The 20000-nt window shown below is 43.5% G+C and overlaps 1 protein-coding gene across 5 annotated transcripts in view; it reads left to right on the forward strand.

The window, feature by feature from the left end:
• The window catches only part of igsf21a (immunoglobin superfamily, member 21a), a 486169-nt gene that overhangs the window by 428295 nt on the left and 37874 nt on the right, over positions 1-20000 (forward strand). The window lies entirely within an intron of this gene.

Below are 20000 nucleotides of genomic sequence, written 5' to 3' on the forward strand. Positions count from 1 at the left end.
CGGAGAAGGCAGCCCAGGTGCTCATCCAGGCTCTCGTCATCTCCCGCCTGGACTACTGCAACTCCCTCCTTGCTGGTGCTCCGGCATCTGCCATCAGACCTCTGGAGCTTGTTCAGAAAGCTGCGGCTCGTCTGGTGTTCAACCGCCCCAAGTTCTCCCACACAACCATCCTTCTCCGTTCTCTACACTGGCTCCCCGTAGCGGCCCGCATCCAGTTCAAAACCCTGGTGTTAGCCTATAGGGCAGTGAAAGGAACAGCTCCTTCCTATCTCCGGGCTATGGTCGATGCCTACACCCCTGCCCGACCACTTCGGTCTGCCACCTCGGGGCGACTGATTGCCTCGTCACTCAAGGGTCCTTCTGGCCGATCCACACGGTCACGACTCTTTTCTGTTCTGGCCCCACAGTGGTGGAATGAACTCCCCACTGATGTTAGGACAGCAGAGTCACTGCCCATATTTCGCCGCAGGTTGAAAACCCACCTCTTCAGGAAACACTACCCTTCCTCTCTGCCTGACCTACTTGTTGTTAACTAGTTGTACGAACGTTTGTTTTCTATTGTTGTATTGTTTATTGGATCTTGTTTAGTCGATACACTTAATTGTTTTAGCTCATGCTCATTTGATTTAGCTATTTTGTCTCATCCGGTTAAGGAAATAGGTAGCTGATATATTGCACTTTTACCTTAGCGCTAGGTATACTCTTGGTTGCTTGTTTTTGCAGAAAATGCACTAAAGACTTCTGGTGATTAGTAGTTTTTGTTCCCTACCTATGTTGAATACACTTATTGTAAGTCGCTTTGGATAAAAGCGTCTGCTAAATGACTGTAATGTAATGTAATGTAATGGGAGCTACTCACCACCACTGGAAATGGAATCCATTAGAATGATGGAAATGGAACATCATTTACGGTCTAACGTGAGTTATTTCGTCCATTGAACTCCGTTCTCACTCACACACAGACACACACTGAACCAGGCGCGTGCCGCTGCGCCGGCCATTTAGGTTTTTTTTCCCGGGCTTTATCGGACTTCGGGCCTAACATTATGGTAATTTTTAGGGTCAGGCCGAGCCTACCCTACCCTAACCCCAGTTAGCGTAGGGTAGGGCCGGGCCTTCATTTTTGGGCCCGTTGAGAACTTTAGTTATCAATCGTCCCATGGTGTGTCCAGTGTTGCACACAAGCACGAAGCACGTGCTTTGTATTTCCAGATTCAGGCAAACACACCAAAGTAAGGGGGGGTTAGACATAGTGGATTCAGAGCTTCAATGTATGAATACAGATGAAGAACCATACTGAATAAACCAGTACAGGTCTGTACAGTAAATCCCTGCACTCATCCTGAGGAAGCTGCTGTCGCCTCATTAGCATACTGTGATGTGATTGATTGCTGATGCTGATGTAGTCATGATGCAATGTATCCATTTAAAAAGGTAGATCACATTTAAGAAACAGAGCTATTCATATTATTGATGGTCACTGTGAGGGTAATTCATCTAATCACAGTGACATGATAGTAATGATTGCACATGGAATTATCATTACACACCCCTGCACCCGCGTTACAGACGCACGCACGCACGTACACACGCACGTCGCACGCACGCACTCACGCACGCACGCACGCACGCACGCACGCACGCACGCACGCACGCACGCAGACACAGACACAGAGAGACACAGAGACAGACAGTCATACTGTAGCTACACATGCATGTAGGCATGCAAACACACACAATCATGTGCACACAAACATTACAGTGAACAAAGTTTTACTTTTTAACCACTTAAACCCTATACTGTATGACCTGGGCTCTGTACTTGGTTGACTCCTTTTTCCCCTCTACACACAATCTCTTTGCCAAAAATAGCAGATCTACAGGCACCAAGTCGCAATGCAATGCATTGTGGATCTTCTGTTGTTTCTTCGAACGGTCACCTATTTAATAGGAACGCTATGATTCATGTGCCTAAAGAGCGAGATATGGCAGTGTAGAATATCTGCAATCACATGACATGAGTCCTCAGACGCAGTACATGCGTGTGGAGACATGAGTCCTCAGACGCAGTTTGCTGCTCGTCCCCCAGCGAGTCATTAATCATGGTCCGTGGGTGTATGGTAATGGACTCGAGACCCTTCACACTCCCTTCTCCCACAATGATATGAGCATGGTGAGAGGTTACTGCAAGGTGAACCAGATTTCCGTCCTCAACCAAGATACTTCTGGGTTGATTATGTGTAAGCGGTGAGGTATCTGCTATGTGTCCCGTACTCCCTGCTGAGGTATCACAGGATGTCGTGAGCCTTTAAAACTTCAGCACTGCTGGATTCTTTTTTCAACCCCATGACAGAGGAAATGAGATCTGACTGGACTGGACTGGACCACACCCCCTCCATTACTGGCAAAAAGAAATGCCCTTTCTCACTCATTACATGAATGAGAAAATGACGTACGAAAGACGGGCGGACGGACAGAAACAGAACAAACATTTCAAAGTACGTTTGGAAAAGATGGACTAACTGACAGACACAGAACAAACATTTCAAAGGACATTTGGAAACTGATGGACTGATATTGTATATTGTCCATGTACGTGCATTTTTGACATGAATAAATTGATAATGTATCAAAGGCTTTTGCACCAATGATAGCTTATATCTCAAGGAGAATTCACGGAAGGTTATCCGATATTACCTTTGCGAGGCCATTGGAAGCATTTTACTGCAAAAACAATTTGTGTAATTTGACCAGGAACACTATCTTTGAAAAACATCCGTTGGTATACTTCTCACATTGAACACTTACTGCTTCTAATGGCAATGGAGAGAGAGGAGTGGATTTCATCTACTGACTATTATACGGTAATTCCATCCTCTCACAGAATGAGTTATGGTACTCTGTGCCATTCCAAAAAGAGCCGGGGAAATATGAAATCATTTTAGCAAGAGGAAGCACAAAGTGAGTGGTTATATGGTACATTATATACTGTACATGTACATTATGTTTTGGTGTATTTTGTTGTGGTATCTAAATTATAAGTGAATGTAACAGCAAAGATTCAGGGCCCTATATCTTCCGCAAGTGCTATGCCAAAAGGGATTTAGCGTGTGTGATCTGGGCACAATGCTATTTTCCCCACAGACTTTGTGCTGTTGCGTAAACCCATGACTTTATTTGAGTAAACAGTTATACATTATTGAAACTGTTTCTGCTCTATACTCTTGCTTTCATTTTACTGCACCAACCTCACAGTGACTGCTGTATTTGCATACGTGCAAGCAAACAGTACTAGGCAATATAAATAAGTCTAATTCTCATTCTGATCTGTGATAAAAAAAAAGGAGAAAAAAAAGAACATGATCTACCAATGATGTAGCTGTAGTGAACACAAATGGGTGAAAATGCCTGACTTCCATAAATTCCATAGATAGTCGAAGTGGAAGAATGTATCAATACCACAAATGTATAAATCCTCTGTTACAAGTAAAGGTCTGGTGTTAAAACTGTACTTGAGTAAGAGTACAAAAGAATTAGCACCAAAATATAACAAAAGTAAAAGTATTCATTAGGGTGTGGTCTTACCAAACTGAACATCTGTGGGATTTGAAGGATTCATACAGTACCTTCCAATGTGCCTCCAATGCCATTCATGCAATACCCGTTGTAGGCTACCCATTGTGACCTTCGTCAGAGTACCAATGTACTCCCTGCTGAGGTATCACAGGATGTCGTAAGCCATTAAAACTTCAGCACTGCTGGATTCTTTTTTCAACGCCTGACAGAGGAAATGAGATCTGACTGGACTGGACTGGACCCCACCCCCTCCATTACTGGCAAAAAAAATGCCCTTTCTCACATTTCTCACATGAATGAGAAAATGACGTACGAAAGACGGGCGGACGGACAGAAACAGAACAAACATTTCAAAGTACGTTTGGAAAGATGGACTAACTGACAGACACAGAACAAACATTTCAAAGTACGTTTGGAAACTGATGGACTGATATTGTATATTGTCCATGTGACCTTCGTCAGAGTACCTGTTGTACTCGTCTGTCCGTCCGTCCGTCCGTCCGTCCGTCCGTCTGTGCCCCTTTTCTACCCGTTGAGGAGAGGATGTACCCGTCTAACTGTGTCCCTTTTACCGTAAATGAGGATCTCTGTATTCTGTACATGTGTTCTCTGTATCTCTCTCTGCAGGCCCGGTTCTTCCTACAGGCCGACGAAGCAACGGCTTCGAGCGCCATGGGGGAGGGGCGCCAAAAATAAAAATAAAATAAAACTTTTTTTTTTTTTAACTTTTTTTTTTTTTTTTTTTTACTCTGTCCCAACTCTGTCCGCACCGTGTCCCCCCAGTGCCCCCCCCAGTGCCTCCCCAGTGCCCCCCCCAGTGCCTCCCCAGTGCCTCCCCAGTGTCTCCCCAGTGCCAGTGTCCCGCCAGTGCCTCCACAGAGCCTCCCCACTGTCCCCCCAGTGCCTCCACAGTGTCTCCTCAATTTTTGGGACAGAGTTAAAAAAAAAAAAAAAAAAAAAAAACTTTTTTATTTTGAGGGGAGGGGGGGGGGGGGGGGGGGGGGGGGCGCCGTGAAAAATCCTGCTTGGGGCGCCAGATTGCTCAGGACCGGCCCTGTCTCTCTGTGTACGTGGGGGGATATACTCGCTCACTCACACACAGAGATTGTGTGCATTTATAGAAGGATTTATACGTCTATTTGTGCATTCTTGGCACAAGCTATTTCATGGAACGCTATTGAATGAGCCAAGAACTTACAATGGGCCATTTACTTCCTCAATTTATATCTCAAGGCCGGTTGCACAGTACGGAATGATGCCAGGCGGGGCATCTATACCATGCTGTAGTCTGATCTACACACAGCCCAAGTGAATGATGCCAGGCGGGGCATCTATACCATGCTGTAGTCTGATCTACACACAGCCCAAGTGTTCAAGAAAACACAACGTCTGGAAAAGTTAAATTACTTCTATGGAGAGTTGAGCACATCCTGCCAAAGTGGCCGTGTACGTCAGGATTAAATTAAAACTGAACATCAACAACAATCCACCTACTGTATGCACACGGTATGTTCAAGCAACTTATATGTGCTACTGTATGTATATTATGCTCAGCTCTGTCTTACCGTACTACTCGTCATTCTAAACGATATATTTTGTTATTGTTAATGCTGCTAGAATGTGGAGGAACGATCAACCAAATATGAGTTGTAACCTCTAACATAATAATCTTGAATCTTGAACTGGGTTCATTGATGCATTTCATTACTGGTGCCTTATCCCGTCCTGTAAATGTTTGTTTAATCTCCTTTGAGATCTGGTGCTGTGGTCCATAATAAAGAATGCCTTGCAATAGAAGCTTTAACTCCACCAAGAGATATTTACTTTCATGTTTATTTCTACCAAGTTGTACAGCAATTCATTTTCCTGCTATTCTGTAAACATTTTGTGAGAAATGCATGTAGAGAGCTGTAGTAGATTGCTTTTAACTCAAATGTAAATCATTGTCAAACACAGAAAGGCTTAAATTCAAGAACGGTGTCATTGCTATAATGCAATTTCACACTACTAGACCGGTGCCCGGCTGTAGAGCACCGAGTCAGTAACAATGGAGGTTGGGGTGAGGAACGGCTGTGGAGCACCGAGTCAGTAACAATGGAGGTTGGGCTGAGGAACGCGTGTGTCGAATCTGAAGTCGGTGGGGTGAACGGTTCTCAAGTCACGTGCATTAAAGCCATACACACGTACAGACAGACAGACAGACAGACAGACAGACGTACAGACATATAGATAGATAGATAGACAGACAGACAGACAGACAGACAGACAGACAGACAGACAGACAGACAGACGTACAGACATACAGACATACAGACATACAGATAGATAGATAGATAGATAGATAGATAGATAGATAGATAGATAGATAGATAGATAGATAGATAGATAGATAGATAGATAGACAGACAGACAGATAGATAGACAGACAGATAGATAGATAGATAGATAGACATATAGATAGACAGATAGATAGACAGATAGATAGACAGATAGATAGTGCGCCACATAGTATAGTATGGTTATTATCTACACTTCTACAGTGTTAAGACTAAGAGTGTATACAATTCCAACTGTGCCAAAATTATCAAAGCTAACTATTGCTGTCACAGCATAAGAAGAGACACCAAGGTACTGTAGTAATTTGAACAATGGCAACAAATATTACATTTAAACTGAACATTTGTTCAATTTATGCTGCCATCCACAGTCATACTATGTTGTAACAGAACCTCATTATTAGCTTTGTAAGTATTTGCTTGGATGTAGCAGCTTTGGCACAGATTTTTATGATCGGAACTTCAAACGCCCTCTTTCTTTCTTTTCCTAATGAAACACATTGTCTTTCTTGGTGTCGCTGCCTGGAGGCTTATTGCTAAATGAGCTGTTGTCAGCTGGATTTTCAACATCACATCATTGTGAACAGTGTCTCACAATGAAGAAAGCAAGCATTTAAAACCATTGTTTTGTTTCTTTGTATTTTAGTCACTCAGTTATCTCTGTGTTGATGAATGGAAGCCAATAAAGTTGCATATTATTATTCCCTATGCAGCATGTTTTTACAGATTGATTAATATTGAGAGTATTCACAGCATTCACAGTATTCACAGTTTCATGCCGATAGGTCAAACAGTGCCGGAGATTAGCTGCTCACAGACGGACAGACGGGAACACTGACACAGACACACAGACACAGACACACTGACACAGACACACAGACACAGACACACTGACACAGACACACTGACACAGACACACTGACACAGACACACAGACAGGGGGGTGAAAACATATTATCTTCTCCATCGCTCTAAAATAGAGCGATAGAGAAGGAGAATGGAATGAGTGAGGAAAAGAGACAGCACAATTCTGAAACAATGAACTTGTCAAAACGTTGTCATTTCCCCCATGGATCCATGTCTGACAGCCCTGACAGCTGGTTCAAACTCAGAGGGCCCTATATTTTAGATAATATAAAAGGTAGTGCGATTATCATTGACATTTTTTAACCGACGCAGATGTCATTTTTATGCCCGCGTTGTTTAGATTATTATTATTATTAGTAGTATTAAATGATCTGCCGCCAGGGCTGGACTGGGACAAATTCGGCCCAGACCAGCCCACCACAACCAGCGTGCAGATAGAAGAAACTATACCGCCCGCTCCTTCGAGGCACACACAAACAAACCCTAATACCACCACTTTTACAGAACAACATAAATGATACAAACCAACAGACAAGTACACACCCCTTTGTTGCTCTCACAAGAATGACGCTGGCAAAAGGATTCAAGATAGAACTTAAGAGGGTTTATTTGTCACTCACTGATAGGTACAGTGAAATGATCATGATGGCACTGGCAGAATGGCAGCAGGCCCGGACCTTTCACTGGCAGAATGGCAGCAGGCCCGGACCTTTCCACTGGCAGAATGGCAGCAGGCCCGGACCTTTCCTTCTGCACTGGCAGAATGGCAGCAGGCCCGGACCTTTCCACTGGCAGAATGGCAGCAGGCCCGGACCTTTCCTGGTGGCCTGCCGGCTGCCGCCTGGTGGCCACTGGCAGAATGGCAGCAGGCCCGGACCTTTCCTGGTGGCCTGCCGGCTGCCGCCTGGTGGCCACTGGCAGAATGGCAGCAGGCCCGGACCTTTCCACTGGCAGAATGGCAGCAGGCCCGGACCTTTCCTGGTGGCCTGCCGGCTGCCGCCTGGTGGCCACTGGCAGAATGGCAGCAGGCCCGGACCTTTCCTGGTGGCCTGCCGGCTGCCGCCTGGTGGCCACTGGCAGAATGGCAGCAGGCCCGGACCTTTCCTGGTGGCCTGCCGGCTGCCGCCTGGTGGCCACTGGCAGAATGGCAGCAGGCCCGGACCTTTCCTGGTGGCCTGCCGGCTGCCGCCTATTGGCAATTTTTTATATGTTTTTGTGTCCAAGCAGCGGATAAACTGTTTTTACCGCAGTGATTCTGACTGTAGCCAATTTCCACTTGATGTTTGTGTGAGCCAAGAGCTTTTTCCCCCGTGTCTCCTGACATCATTATATTGCAATGATGCTGCTTCCATAGATGGTGAAATGCAGGTTTCCTCCACAGTTTGCAAAAATCTGTCGTTTCAATAGCATTGCACTATGATGAAGGCGCAGCTGCTTCTTAAAGGTAATGGGAGCCGACATTCATGACTCAAACATGATTGTTCTGAGCCTAAATACAGCCTTTTTGCACTGTGAACCAGCCTTTAGTGCCCAGATAAGCACTATATAACTAGCAAAATTGGAGAGCAAACCAATTGCACCTTGCGGCAAAGTTCAACTAATAGGGCACAAATGTGGATGTGGTGGGTTCACTTAGTTGAAAATTTGGCCCAGACCAGCCTAAATACAGCCTTTTTGCACTGTGAACCAGCCTTTAGTGCCCAGATAAGCACTATCTAACTAGCAAAATTGGAGAGCAAACAATCTTTCCACACAATAAGTGCCCTACTGTAGCTGTGCTTGCACCCTGTGGCAAAGTTCAACTAATAGGGCACAAATGTGGATTCATTTTGCAGCATATTCCACGTTAAACAGAGTCAGACTGATTTCTGTATGAGTGGTGGGTTCACTTAGTTGAAAATTTGGCCCAGACCAGCCCACCACAACCAGCGTGCAGATAGAAGAAACTATAGCGCCCGCTCCTTCGAGGCACACACAAACAAGCCCTAATACCACCACTTTTACATATAAATGAGTGGTGGGTTCACTTAGTTGAAATCACCCTTGTGACCTCTGACTATATCCACTTTTACTTTACCAATTATTATCTAGCACTTCTTCTGGTGGAATGAGAAAAATTGTCTGAAAAAATTGCCTGGTAAAAGGGTTTCAGGACCTGCTGATCTGAAATGTGAAACGCCCTCCCACACTCATAAACAACGTCACTGGCGCAATAATGTTGCTTTAAAGGTATATTCAGTGATTTCACTTCATTCAAATAGCACTTCTTGTATTTGTTTTGTTGTGATAATCCTCCCTACTATAGAGTGTGCTGACCATATAAGGAGTTCCTCCCTGTCCCCAGTTAACCCCTGGGGGCCTTCCGCCAATCATGATCGAGTGGGGGCGGGCCTTGGTGTCTGTACTGTTGGCCTGTCGCGTGGCCCCCCACTGTAGGGCATTCACTAAAAAAATCGATTTATCGATTTATCGATTTCATTAACACAAGTCGATTCAGATTAGGAGGAGTCGAAAGTTGAAAGAAAAAAAAAGAAAAAAAAAAGTGTATCCCATATCATATTTTTTGCTCTGTGTGCGTGCGTACAGAATTCAAACTGTAGCATTGATTATTGTCACGGACAGAAGTCAATCCTTTCTGTTGTGTTTGAACAATAATAGCAATTCAAAACAGAACCTCCAGTCGCTGTCATAAGAACGGGAGGTGCGCTCATCAACACGGCAGCAGAGCCTATTTGTGCACGGCTGCACGCGCACCTGCAGCCCATCAAGTATAATTTATGCTTTGTCCCGCGATGGTGTCGCGCACGCAGACCTCTACGCTCACAAGTCACAACAGTCGCATCTGCGATGCGATGTGAGCTTGTATATCAGCTGTTGGGAATTGATTACATGAAACAGTCACCCGTGTGCCCAGTCCCAATGTTTGTAAACAAATAATTGGTCTATTAGTTTGCATTGCATTCAGAAGTTCAGAACGCGCCCTTAATTAAAAACCAACTGCAGCTGTGTATGTGTCTCTCAGCGCGCGGTGTCCCACTATTGACTGGCTGAATTTGAAGTTTGAACTGCGCTGCGTCAGAGAAGTAACAGATAGAAGCGCGCAAACTTTATCCCCAAACGATATCCCCCTCACCTCCATGCTGGAAATAAAACGTCTGGCTTTCCGAGGCTACATCCGTGCTGACGCAATGACTCCTGTTTCTGGTTTAGCTTTACGCGCAGGGCACATCATATGAACCTCTCCGTCTCCGGTCAGTGCGGTCCGGGTTGTTGTTTATTTGCATGGCTCAGAAAATAAGTAACAAACTAACATGAGAACGTTATCGAGTTGGAGGGGAAGGAGGAGGAGAAGGTTCACGTGGAAGGTAATGCAGATTGTATTCTGATGATGTGCCAAACTGCTGCTGGCTGCTGTGATGATAATGTATAGACCTATGTCTTCTATATTGTGTTCTGAAGGTCGGGCTGACTGCCACTAGTGTTAATGTTATATTTTGTATTGTGTACATCTCGCGCGCGCACCTCCACCCCCCCCCCCCCCCCCGTCATACAAAACGATAAATCGACTCAACTTCGACTGTACTGTCTGACAAGTCGACTTGGAAAAATCTCAAGTCGTTAATGCCCTACCCCACTGTAGTGCGTGCATGTGCACATCTTACCAGGGCGGACCGGGGGTTTTTCCAAATCACTGAATGCTCCTTTAAGTTGCAAAGTGGATTCATAACCATAAATATTTTAGATATCAGATACATTTGTAATAGTTGAATACTGAAATGTCTGCTGTTGTTTATCGATCTTCCTCTTAATCGTTTACCCGCCAGGAACATAGGAATATTAACACGTAGAATCTTGTAGCCTGCCACAAACGGAAAAGCCGTTTTAACAGCGATGTATTCATTAATGCATGTTTTAATACGATCGTATCGAAATCTACCGTCCGTTAGCTTTGTTATGCTTCTGACACAATGGGCGCGGCCATTTTGAAAATGCGCGCGCATCCACTAACATTGCCGGCTCTGTTTTCAGACGGCTTTATCTCACAGAAGCGACATTGCAGAGGACGCTTTGTCCCAGACAAGCGTTTTCAACGGCCTGTAGCAGGCGCTGTGATACTCGCGGTCCACTTTTTCCACCACCGACCGAGAGAACGAGCACCAGCTTCGTCAACACACACGGAATGGTTTCATAGTAAAATGCGATACGGATATTTGGCTCTTCAAAGTAAGTGTCACGCGTGATTAAACCATGGCAATACGCAATCGAGGGATTAATTAATGGCGGCAGGCTTAAGTGCAGTAACTGTTTCCCATCTTAGATTATTGCACTTGCAGTATTAAAGGGCCACTTCACCCCTTTTGCAACCAGATCTTATTTTAATGATGTTTGGGAGACAAGAAACACTTTCCTGGGGTTTTTATGTGTTTTTAGATATTTCAGTATTTCAAAGTGTCCATGGGCTCCATGATGTCATGGACACTGGGCTCACTTATTTCCTGGACTACATGTTGTCTCAGTAAGACAGCCCCTCCCCCTATCCACAAGGAGGAGCAGTGGACCAAAGCATTATGGGAATTGTAGTCCAGGAAGGAAGACAAGTATTAACCAGTTAAAGCCTAGTCGATGGAACTATAAACAGATGTTTCACCGCTAAAGTCCTAAGAAGACATTTCATCAATTGTCAAAAGCTAGGCTCTTAAAGGTGTAGTGAAATGAAAAATAAGTTTTTCACACTTTTAGACCGTCTCCGTGGTCATCATATGAGCATACCTAACAATGGATGCCAAAAAAATGGGAAAATTCTCATTTTGGTTTTTATATCAAAAGTCCATAAAAATATTTTTTTTATTACTTCCTGAAAACGAAAACGTGCTGCGTGATGACGTGTCGAGGCCAACATCGATAAAAGCCAATCAAAATGAAGCTCACCCGTATCCTCTCCATATGTGCGCATCCGTGCAGCACAGCTGCTATTGATTACAGAAATCTTCCGTTTTTATTCCCATTCCAGATAACATCCAGACAGTGTATTACTCGGTTTCAACTTAATCATCACGCTAAAATATGTATCTGAAAACATTATAGGGTAGAAATAAGCCACATAACAGTAAACTGGTACAGCTGGCGTCTATTTGATTTGTAAACAAACACACACCACGCTGCTGCGTATAGCATAGCAACAGTCCCTAGCTACCGTCCCATCGCCTGAAGGGATGCGACGCTCTGATTGGTTCAGAAACTTCATAGCGGTGTTTCAACTTGAGACCGTCTGAAACTTCAAAATAAAATTTCCACCATTTCCGTTTCACTACGCCTTTAAAGGTGTAATGAAACGGAAATGGTGGACATTTTATTATGAAGTTTCAAAGTTGAAACACCGGTCTGAAGTTTCTGAACCAATCAGAGTGTCGCATCCCTTCAGGCGATGGGACGGTAGCTAGGGAATGTTGCTATGCTATACGCAGCAGCGTGGTGTGTGTTTGTTTACAAATCAAATAGACGGCCAAACTGTACCAGTTTACTGTTATGTGGGTTATTTCTACCCTATAATGTTTTCAGATACATATTTTAGCGTGATGATTAAGTTGAAACCGAGTAATACACTGTCTGGATGTTATCTGGAATGGGAATAAAAACGGAGGATTTCTGTAATCAATAGCAGCTGTGCTGCACGGATGCGCACATATGTGGAGAGGATACGGGTGAGCTTCATTTTTATTGGCTTTTATCGAGGTTGGCCTCGACACGTCATCACGCAGCACGTTTTCGTTTTCAGGAAGTAATAAAAAAAATATTTTTATGGACTTTTGATATAAAAACACACAAAAACTAGAAAGGTCGCAATTTTAAAAAATTGCAAAGTGTGGTTGCCGCAGTGGCTTACATATGCCCCTCCCACTGATATTGCCAGCCAATTACAATGTCACGTCACCCCTGCGATCATGCGTAAGTAATTCGGAGGGGATTTATCCCCCAAAAATCATGTTTTTGCGACAAACGGTTACATTTTTGGCATTTGCGGCGCCCCCTATGGACGAAAATGGAATTGCTTTTGGAACTTGGTTGATTGAACCACCCGCGACATGTGATTAAAATTTGGGATGGATCGGACATTCTGTTCGTGATTTATGGCCTTTTTTGTAAAATAGGCCACTCCTACTATCTTCGGGCGACGATTACGACCGAACGATACGCAGTACCAAAATTCTGTAGTTGGTGTTTTAATCGGATGGGTCCGGAGATCATGTGTGCCGATTTTTGTGAGATTTGGACAAAATATGTAGTAGGAGGAGCCAAAAGTGTGTTTTGGAGAAAATTCTAATTTTGCAGGATTTCTTTCTAGGTTGAAAATGGGCGTGGCCTATATGTGGAAATGCATCATGACCCAAGGAATCCATGGAAAAGGAAATTTAGATTTTACGACTTACGGTTCAAGAGTTATAGGGGAAAACGTAAAATATTTTTTCTGCAAGAAACGGTTACATTCGCATTTGCGGCGCCCCCTATGGATGAAAATGGAATCGCTTTTGGCTTTTGGTTGATTAAACTACCCGCGACATCTGGACATTCCGTTCGTGATTTTAGGCATTTTTTGTAAAATAGGCCCCTCCCACTAACTTCGGACGACGATTAAGGCCGAACGATACGGGGGAAAAAAAATCAAAAAATCTGAAAAAAATTGAAACACAGTCCGATAGGTCCAGAGATCATGTGTACCGATTTATGTGAGATTCGGAAAAAATCTGTAGAATCAGAAAATGAAAGTGTGTTTTGAAGAAAATTCAAAATGGCGGAAAGTCTATCCTGACGCAAATGGGCGTGGCCTATATGGGGAGATGCGTCATGACCCAAGGAATCCAGGGCAAAATAATTTTGATTTTACAACCTATGGTTCAAGAGTTATAAGCCAAAACATAAAGTGGGCATCCCCATTATAAGTCTATGGAGAACTAATTAATTAATCATCAATTAAACTATACAACGGATCTCTTATCAATGAGCAAGCACACGATTCCCGATGAAGCCGGTCGATTTGACATATGGCTCGAGTGTGTGCGCCAAAAACTGTGGGAGGAGTAGTGCGTCAAAGTATCCAAATTATCAATTACAATAGTCTGGTTGCCCTGTTAGGGCGTCTGGTTGCCCTGTTAGGGCAACCACACTAATGAGAATTTTCCCATTTTTTTGGCATCCATTGTTAGGTATGCTCATATGATGACCACGGAGACGGTCTAAAAGTGTGAAAAACGTATTTTTTATTTCACTACACCTTTAAACCACATCGCTTCTCTTGCCATGTCCAGGTATTTTTGAGAAATAGCATTGACTGCAGTGACAGTGTGTAAGAAACGTATGTAAGTGTGTTAGGGCGGCTGTGGCTCAGGAGGTAGAGCAGGTCGTCCAATGATCCATGGGTCGGCGGTTCGAATCCCGGCTCCTCCTGTCTACATGTCGAAGTGTCCTTGGGCAAGACACTGAACCACCAAATTGCTCCCGATGTGCTGGTTGGTACCTTGCATGGCTTCCGCTACAATCGGTGTATGAATGTGTGTGTGAATGGGTGAATGTAATGCACAATCTATGTAAAGCGCCTTGGATAAAGGCGCTATATAAATGCACCATTTAGCATTTATAAGAAAAGCTTGCTATTGTGTTTCAAGATCTGCCCTCATCTGATGTCATGGAAACGAGCCACTGCGTTGGCATAGCGAAAATAGTTTCATTAGAACACCCTTTGAGCACAAAGGCACTGATTGAAAAGAGGAAAGATAATGACAGTTAATAATAAGAACCAGATTCTGTCTGTCTGTCTGTCTGTCTGTCTGTCTGTCTGTCTGTCTGTCTGTCTGTCTGTCTGTCTGTCTGTCTGTCTGTCTGTCTGTCTGTCTGTCTGTCTGTCTGTCTGTCTCTCTCTCTCTCTCTCTCTCTCTCTCTCTCTCTCTCTCTCTCTCTCTCTCTCTCTCTCACACACACACACACCACAGACATCAGTGGTGTGCACAGATAGACACTAGGGGGTGGTAGAGCACCTTTTGGCAATGTGCCCTTTTGAAAAAAATAATTGTACAGTATGTGGACCATGGTGACATTGATCAATTCTTGATAAAAAGCTTCTAATATATTATTTAGGCCCCACAATCTATACAATCTCACACTATTAACACAGCGAACGCTAACCGCGTATCCATACGTTATGAATTAATCAAACGTCCGGTGCTAACCACGTATCCATACGTTTTAATCACTTTTTTATAGCATACTTTCATTCATCTTTTTACCCACCCGGACAATGAAGAACCATCCCCCTGTCATTGCTGCTTAGTCCCGCTCACGTGATCAGAAAAAAAAATAAAAATAAAAAAGAAACCCTCCCCTCCTGAAAACAGGAGGGCGGGCCGCTTTACGTGTAGAAGCCAGTGTAAAATGGACGCGCCCATGCAATGATCTAGTCGGTGTGTGAAAAGAATCAAGGTGCCCTTTTTTCACTTGAGCACCTGCCCCTCTAAATGTCTGTGCACGCCACTGACAGACATGTCTCTCTCTCCATTATGCTCTAACCCTCTTTCTCTTCCATCCTTCCTCGTTGAGTAATTCTGTCACCATGGAAATTACAGCCTTGTTCATTTGACAGCAGCATGATTAATTGTGCCAACATAAAGGTGTATTTTGGCCAATGGGCTGAAAAGAACAGGTTTTAGTGTTACATTTCCAGTTGGCTTTGGACTTGAGATGTTAGTGAGAGGAGCTGGAGAGAGATGAGGGGAACGGAACGCTGGCAGCATGCAAAGTGCAAAGTGCTTTCATCACTGTCTATTCATAGTCAAAATTGCAAAGCTATCCTCGTGACTTATACTGACTAATTTCACCTTTCACCACCATGTGGCATTGTGTTTGGGCTAGTGCTTGGCATTACATCGCTTTCTTTTTACCTGAGCTAATTCATTTCAGAAGGAAGTGGTTTGTGCAATGTATGTGTGAACTGAACACAATGGACTGTGGGGGCATGTGGGGATGTATAGCATCCCACAGTGACTGATGACTGATAATCACGTCATGTTCCATTCAGCATTGTATGTGAGGGACAATAGAGAAATACAACAACATCACTGGCAACATTCAAAAGGTGTCTATTACAAAACATACCACCTCCAATCATATCCAACACTGAGAAAATACTTTACATTTAGAGGCAATGTTCATAATTATGTTGACAGGCAGTTTGGCTTCATTCCCCAGAGGAATTCCTTTGGGAAAATCATAATCAGTATTTATTTATTCGTTTCAGACTTTTCAGATTAAGTGATATACAAAATGTCTTGTCACTCTTGTGTGCACAAACATACTAATATAAGACTGGTGCAACCGTGCAAGATCATGGATTTCACAATGCCACGCCAGACTTTCCGGTCCTTCATTGCCATTCCCAGTTCCTGCTTACTGATGCATGTGTCCCTAGTGATGACATCAGGGAACGACAGTTTTCTACCTCTGGTCTGCTTTGAGGCAGGATTCCAGAGAAGAAGGGAAGATATAGCCTCATTGTCAGCTCTGTAGCAGTGGCCAGCAAACTGTGTTCTTCTGGATCGGACTAGTGGAGAAACACGGGGAAGGTTGCCGTATATTAGATTAGTCGATGGGTGGCTCTTCCAAGAGAGATTTTGCGCTCTCATTAGAAGGCGGGTGTAAGTGCCATCCTACCATTTCTCTCATTTCTACTCCATGTCTCATAGCCATAGAGTAGAATCGGCTCGACAGTCATCCTAAATATTTTTACTTTGAACATCTTACTAAGCTGGGATGACCAGATCTTATGCATTTCATTGCAGGCTGACCAGGCCATGCCCTTCCTAGTTTGAAAGTTTTTTTTCCGGAAGAAGATATATATGAACCCAAATACTTACTTTATACACAAGTAAATTACTGTAAAATATTAGCAGGCTATTTGAGACACAAAATGCCAGGCACAGCTAGACACATCCTTGGTGATTGCTCTCCAATTTGAACAAAACCCCAATGGTTCTTTTGTCATATCTCTTTCACAACGTGGGAAATTCAATTTTAACAATTTAACGCTTAGCTTAGAAAAATGTAGGGGTGACATAATCTTTTTTTATGACACATTCATTCATCCATTTAAGGGTGACTTCAAATATTATCATTGAGAGGCCCACAATTTTAGAATTGAAATGATTCTAATATACAGACGTTGTTTTCATTCATAACACACTGAACAGATTTCTGTTCAACAACGTTGCGTGTCCCTGTTTTGATCTGTATCATTGTAATAAAACAGACAAGAAGGACATTTTAAGTAACACAGTAGTGGCACTTGACTCTCTCATTGCAGCCCTAGGTCTGTCGTCCCACTCATTCAGGTCTTTGATGAAATGTTCATTGATTGCAGTCCTTAAGCACAGGGGTGGCAGAGAGGAGTAGCTGCTGCAGTAGGAGTCTCTGCCACCCCCCTATCGGTCCACAGGGGTGGCAGTGAGGAGTAGACCCAGTATGAGTCTCTGCCACCCCCCTATCGGTCCACAGTAGTGCACACAGACTTTTATCATTATAGACATTAGAGCCAATATGATATTTATTTTCTGTCTCTGAAGCTGAATGCTGAAAGCAAAAATAATGACTTCCTGCTGGTGCACTCTGAATACATTTGTGTTGTGCCACAGGTGTTACTGTGTACACAATGCCAGTTTGCCAATCTTCTTCAGAACAGGTGCATGCATCATTTCTAATCCATGTGGTTCTCCACCTAATTAATGATGTGTTCAAATGCACAGTAAAAAAAAATCCTTTCTTTTTTCATTCATTACAAGTTGTTTGGCAGCAGGAGGTAGTGGTCATGAGTTGAAGCGAGATGAAGAGACTGGGGTCAGTATGGATGAAGAGAGCTTGGGAGGGACGACTGGGGTCAGTATGGATGAAGAGAGCTTGGGAGGGACGACTGGGGTCAGTATGGATTTGTGGTTGATGCCTGTTCCTCCTTTGATGCTATTGGATTTTAAAGCCTGATTTATACTTTGTTGCACACCAGTGCCCAGTTGTGATGCGACACGTTGTGAGCTTATACATGGGTTATACCACCAATCCACCGTAAGACGTAAGCCTTAGAGGTGCTCAGTTCACAGTAGATCAACACAGATGCTGTAATTGTTATTGAATGCTCCTGCATGGCAAAACGGATATCCATACAGACTCACACTCACAGGTACAGTACTGTATTCCAATACATTATGTATGTTTAAGGCATATAGCTCAGTTTGGCTGTGTTACAATTTCCGTTTTCAAAATAATTCATGTCAACAACGATACCTTGCACAGCTTGCCCTCCTTTCCTTTTGAAAATGTGGATTTGGATTGTTTGGAAAGAGTATATATGATGCAATGTTTTTACCTATGTTTGTAATGCACCATTGTCATTGAAAAAAAAGTCTTCTGAAAGAATATATGTTCAAAGATTTGTGCCGCATTTTCACGATTTTTCAAAAATAGCAGACCTACAAGCTCGTAGCGCGCCACTCGGTGGCGCGCTATGAGCTTGTAGATCTGCTATTTTTCAATAGCTAAAGTATAACATAATGCTTAGTTAAAACACCAAAAGGGGTTCCCGCCCAAAATGGGTTAAAAGCAGATGTCCTATCCTGCATAAAGAATTGAATACCTAGAAAAAGTGCCCCTCGAGGCACAGGTCTCCATCATAGGAGCGTTTTTGGAAAACTGTCAAATGGCATTTCTTCTCATCCTAGTGGGAATATGCGCACACAGTTTAACCGCAATCGGACGCTGTGTTCATGACTTGCGGCATTTTGTACAAAACTTTGGAAGCCAATCTTAGCCAAGATTAGCGTGACATTTTTATCAAATCTGAAGGAGTAATATCGAAAAATGAGTTTTACATAAGTCAGCCTCCTGGTGGCGTTAAGCAGATATGTGTAGAATACAGGGCAAAGGTTTTGTCATGGCCACTAGGGGATGCGCATACAAAGTTTTACACAGATTGGTGCAGTTATAGGTAAAAACATGAATAGGCCAGTTATAGCGCCACCATGAGGCTGATTTGATAATTTCCACGTGGCATTTCTTCCTCAGCCTAGTGGGGATGTGCGTGCAAAATTTCATGGAAATCATACAATGTGTTCATGATTTGCGGTATTTTGTTCAAAACGGAGAACTTTGGAAGCCGATCTTAGCCAATCAGGATGGAGTATGAAAGATCTGAAAGACCTGTTTCGTTTTAATAGCTATAGAGAGACTGTGTACCAATTTGCGTGATGTTTGGACAAAATCTTTAGGTGTACTGTCAAAAAATGTGTTTTGGAAAACCTGCATCCTGGTGCTATAACAGGCCGATGTGAAAACTTTAGGGCAGATGTTCAGCTCATGGCATCCAGGGAGTGAGTGTGTGTGCAGAGTTTGGCTGCGATCAAGCCAACAGTGCCAGAGATTTTGCTGTCCACCCGCGGACACACAGACGGACGGATGGACACACATGGACGAACGGCCGGAGTGCAAAACATACTCTCCCCAATGTCTCCATGCCTTCAGCCATGGTGGAGACAATTAGCCCACTTTGAGCGGGAACCCCTTTTGGTGGTTACATACATTATGTTATAATTTAGCTATTGAAAAATAGCAGATCTACAAGCTCATAGCGCGCCACCGAGTGGCGCGCTATGAACTTGTAGGTCTGCTATTTTTGAAAAATTGTTAAAATGTGCCTCAAATCTTTCCGAAAATTGTCATGATTTAGAAAAACATTTTTTTAAATTTCGACGTCAGGCCTGAATGGGTTAGACCTACTTGATCATGCAGGGGAAATCCAGTTTTTAGCTTCACCCAGCTGATTGCTGCCTAGGGCTCAAGTCTGACCACTTACCTGTATAAGTGGTCAGACTTGAGCCCAGCTAGGGGAGGAGGAGCAGTTAGGGGTTACGTGTTTCCCAGGTGGCCTCTCTCCATTCATGTTCAGTATGTGAAATACTTATAGGAGGGAGGGAGAATGTATATGAAGAGCAATGCCTGCCTCGTCCTTTATCAACAAACGTTGCTGAAGTTACTTGTGACTGGTTTTCACAAACAGTCCTATGTCTACGTATGCAACAAGAAGAAACAAAGAAAATATGTAGTGACAGTATATTATATAATATCTGTCAAACAAGTGCCAAAAGGGAACAAACTAAATTAATTGAAACTAGTTATACATTGAAAGGATTG

Source organism: Electrona antarctica, assembly GCF_951216825.1.
Source record: "Electrona antarctica genome assembly, chromosome: 9".
NCBI lineage: Eukaryota > Metazoa > Chordata > Actinopteri > Myctophiformes > Myctophidae > Electrona > Electrona antarctica.